A 4,691-nucleotide genomic window follows, 5' to 3' on the forward strand; every position below is an offset into this window, starting at 1 on the left:
GTGAACCTAGCTATTTAAAATCTCTTCTGTAGATGGATGGTCTCTGGTGGACCTGAATCTGTGATACATAGATTCTCACACTTTATGCCTATTCTTGCAGCACCATACTTATGCATCTTTCCCAAGCTAGAAAGGATGATCTCGTCAATAAGTGGTGCTGGGCCAACAGCATATCTCTAGTAAGTAATTGATTGTCTAAAACTAAAATAATATTAATGTATGTTTCATTTTTAACATATGCAAAAGTAAGATGCATGACAACAATACCCACAAAGGATGAGAGTAAATGGAAATATCTTTTTTTTTGTTTGCTTGTTTGTTTTTATTTTTTTATTTTTTATTATTTTTTTTATTTTTTATTGGTGTTCAATTTACTAACATACAGAATAACCCCCAGTGCCCGTCACCCATTAACTCACACCCCCCGCCCTCCTCCCCTTCCAACACCCCTAGTTCGTTTCCCAGAGTTAGCAGTCTTTACGTTCTGTCTCCCTTTCTGATATTTCCCACACATTTCTTCCCCCTTCCCTTATATTCCCTTTCACTATTATTTATATTCCCCAAATGAATGAGAACATATAATGTTTGTCCTTCTCCGACTGGCTTACTTCACTCAGCATAATACCTTCCAGTTCCATCCACGTTGAAGCAAATGGTGGGTATTTGTCATTTCTAATAGCTGAGTAATATTCCATTGTATACATAAACCACATCTTCTTTAACCATTCATCTTTCGTTGGATACCGAGGCTCCTTCCACAGTTTGGCTATCGTGGCCATTGCTGCTATAAACATCGGGGTGCAGGTGTCCCGGCGTTTCACTGCATCTGTATCTTTGGGGTAAATCCCCAGCAGTGCAATTGCTGGGTCGTAGGGCAGGTCTATTTTTAACTCTTTGAGGAACCTCCACACAGTTTTCCAGAGTGGCTGCACCAGTTCACATTCCCACCAACAGTGTATGAGGGTTCCCTTTTCTCCACATCCTCTCCAACATTTGTTGTTTCCTGCCTTGTTAATTTTCCCCATTCTCACTGGTGTGAGGTGGTATCTCATTGTGGTTTTGCGCAGGGGCCATGCTAATCTTCTCTGTATCGTTCCAATTTTTAGTATATGTGCTGCCGAAGCGAGCACTCATTGTGGTTTTGATTTGTATTTCCCTGATGGCAAGTGAGGCAGAGCATTTTCTCATGTGCATGTTGGCCATGTCTATGTCTTCCTCTGTGAGATTTCTGTTCATGTCTTTTGCCCATTTCATGATTGGATTGTTTGTTTCTTTGGTGTTGAGTTTAATAAGTTCTTTATAGATCTTGGAAACTAGCCCTTTATCTGATATGTCATTTGCAAATATCTTCTCCCATTCTGTAGGTTGTCTTTGAGTTTTGTTGACTGTATCCTTTGCTGTGCAAAAGCTTCTTATCTTGATGAAGTCCCAATAGTTCATTTTTGCTTTTGTTTCTTTTGCCTTCGTGGATGTATCTTGCAAGAAGTTACTATGGCCGAGTTCAAAAAGGGTGTTGCCTGTGTTCTTCTCTAGGATTTTGATGGAATCTTGTCTCACATTTAGATCTTTCATCCATTTTGAGTTTATTTTTGTGTATGGTGAAAGAGAGTGGTCTAGTTTCATTCTTCTGCATGTGGATGTCCAATTTTCCCAGCACCATTTATTGAAGAGACTCTTTCTTCCAATGGATAGTCTTTCCTCCTTTATCGAATATTAGTTGCCCATAAAGTTCAGGGTCCACTTCTGGATTCTCTATTCTGTTCCACTGATCTATGTGTCTGTTTTTGTGCCAGTACCACACTGTCTTGATGACCACAGCTTTGTAGTACAACCTGAAATCTGGCATTGTGATGCCCCCAGATATGGTTTTCTTTTTTAAAATTCCCCTGGCTATTCGGGGTCTTTTCTGATTCCACACAAATCTTAAAATAATTATTTGTTCTAACTCTCTGAAGAAAGTCCATGGTATTTTGATAGGGATTGCATTAAACGTGTATATTGCCCTGGGTAACATTGACATTTTCACAATATTAATTCTGCCAATCCATGAGCATGGAATATTTTTCCATCTCTTTGTGTCTTCCTCAATTTCTTTCAGAAGTGTTCTATAGTTTTGAGGGTATAGATCCTTTACATCTTTGGTGAGGTTTATTCCTAGGTATCTTATGCTTTTGGGTGCAATTGTAAATGGGATTGACTCCTTAATTTCTCTTTCTTCAGTCTCATTGTTAGTGTATAGAAATGCCACTGACTTCTGGGCATTGATTTTGTATCCTGCCACGCTACCGAATTGCTGTATGAGCTCTAGCAATCTTGGGGTGGAGACTTTTGGGTTTTCTATGTAGAGTATCATGTCATCGGCGAAGAGGGAGAGTTTGACTTCTTCTTTGCCAATTTGAATGCCTTTAATGTCTTTTTGTTGTCTGATTGCTGAGGCTAGGACTTCCAGTACTATGTTGAACAGCAGTGGTGAGAGTGGACATCCCTGTCTTGTTCCTGATCTTAGGGGAAAGGCTCCCAGTGCTTCCCCATTGAGAATGATATTTGCTGTGGGCTTTTCATAGATGGCTTTTAAGATGTCGAGGAATGCTCCCTTTATCCCTACACTCTGAAGAGTTTTGATCAGGAATGGATGCTGTATTTTGTCAAATGCTTTCTCTGCATCCAATGAGAGGATCATATGGTTCTTGGTTTTGCTCTTGCTGATATGATGAATCACATTGATTGTTTTACGGGTGTTGAACCAGCCTTGTGTCCCAGGGATAAATCCTACTTGGTCATGGTGAATAATTTTATTAATGTACTGTTGGATCCTATTGGCCAGTATCTTGTTGAGAATTTTTGCATCCATGTTCATCAGGGATATTGGTCTGTAATTCTCCTTTTTGGCGGGGTCTTTGTCTGGCTTTGGAATTAAGGTGATGCTGGCTTCATAGAACGAATTTGGAAGGACTCCATCTCTTTCTATCTTTCCAAACAGCTTTAGGAGAATAGGTATGGTTTCTTCTTTAAACGTTTGATAAAATTCCCCTGGGAAGCCATCTGGCCCTGGACTCTTGTGTCTTGGGAGGTTTTTGATGACTGCTTCAATTTCCTCCCTGGTTATTGGCCTGTTCAGGTTTTCTATTTCTTCCTGTTCCAGTTTTGGTAGTTTGTGGCTTTCCAGGAATGCGTCCATTTCTTCTAGATTGCCTATTTATTGGCGTATAGCTGTTCATAATAGGTTTTTAAAATCGTTTGTATTTCCTTGGTGTTGGTAGTGATCTCTCCTTTCTCATTCATGATTTTATTAATTTGAGTCTTCTCTCTCTTCTTTTTAATAAGGCTGGCTAATGGTTTATCTATCTTGTTAATTCTTTCAAAGAACCAACTCCTGGTTCTGTTGATCTGTTCCACAGTTCTTCTGGTCTCGATTTCGTTGAGTTCTGCTCGAATCTTTATTAACTCCCTTCTTCTCTTGGTGTAGGATCTATTTGCTGTTTTTCTCTAGCTCCTTTATGTGTAAGGTTAGCTTTTGTATTTGAGTTCTTTCCAGTTTTTGAATGGATGCTTGTATTGCGATGTATTTCCCCCTTAGGACTGCTTTTGCTGCATCCCAAAGATTTTGAACGGTTGTATCTTCATTCTCATTAGTTTCCATGAATCTTTTTAATTCTTCCTTAATTTCCTGGTTGACCCTTTTATCTTTTAGCAGGATGGTCCTTAACGTCCACGTGTTTGAGGTCCTTCCAAACTTCTTGTTGTGATTTAGTTCTAATTTCAAGGCATTATGGTCTGAGAATATGCAGGGGACAATCCCAATCTTTTGGTATCGGTTCAGACCCGATTTGTGACCCAATATGTGGTCTATTCTGGAGAAAGTTCCATGTGCGCTTGAGAAGAATGTGTATTCAGTTGAGTTTGGATGTAAAGTTCTGTAGATATCTGTGAAATCCATCTGGTCCAGTGTATCATTTAAAGCTCTCGTTTCTTTGGAGATGTTGTGCTTAGAAGACCTATCGAGTATAGAAAGAGCTAGATTGAAGTCACCAAGTATAAGTGTATTATTATCTAAGTATTTCTTCACTTTGGTTAATAATTGATTTATATATTTGGCAGCTCCCACATTCGGGGCATATATATTGAGGATTGTTAAGTCCTCTTGTTGAATAGATCCTTTAAGTATGAGATAGTGTCCCTCTTCATCTCTCACTACAGTCTTTGGGTAAATTTTAGTTTATCTGATATAAGGATGGCTACCCCTGCTTTCTTTTGAGGACCATTCGAATGGTAAATGGTTCTCCAACCTTTTATTTTCAGGCTGTAGGTGTCCTTCTGTCTAAAATGAGTCTCTTGTAGACAGCAAATAGATGGGTCCTGCTTTTTTATCCAGTCTGAAACCCTGCGCCTTTTGATGGGGTCATTAAGCCCGTTCACATTCAGAGTTACTATTGAGAGATATGAGTTTAGTGTCATCATGTTATCTATTCAGTCCTTGTTTTTGTGGACTGTTCCACTGAACTTCTTCTTAAAGGGGAATTTTAAGAGTCCCCCTTAAAATTTCTTGCAGAGCTGGTTTGGAGGTCACATATTCTTTTAGTTGCTGCCTGTCTTGGAAGCTCTTTATCTCTCCTTCCATTTTGAATGAGAGCCTTGCTGGATAAAGTATTCTTGGTTGCACGTTCTTTTTATTTAGGACCCTGAATATATCC

The 4,691-nt window shown here is 39.2% G+C and overlaps 1 pseudogene; it reads right to left on the reverse strand.

Moving 5' to 3' along the window:
• Positions 1-1,059: 1,059 nt before the first annotated feature.
• LOC125754899 (U6 spliceosomal RNA) lies at positions 1,060-1,130 on the reverse strand (annotated as a pseudogene).
• Between the last annotated feature and the right edge of the window lie 3,561 nt (positions 1,131-4,691).

This window comes from Canis lupus, chromosome 3, assembly GCF_003254725.2.
Source record: "Canis lupus dingo isolate Sandy chromosome 3, ASM325472v2, whole genome shotgun sequence".
NCBI classification, from domain to species: domain Eukaryota; kingdom Metazoa; phylum Chordata; class Mammalia; order Carnivora; family Canidae; genus Canis; species Canis lupus.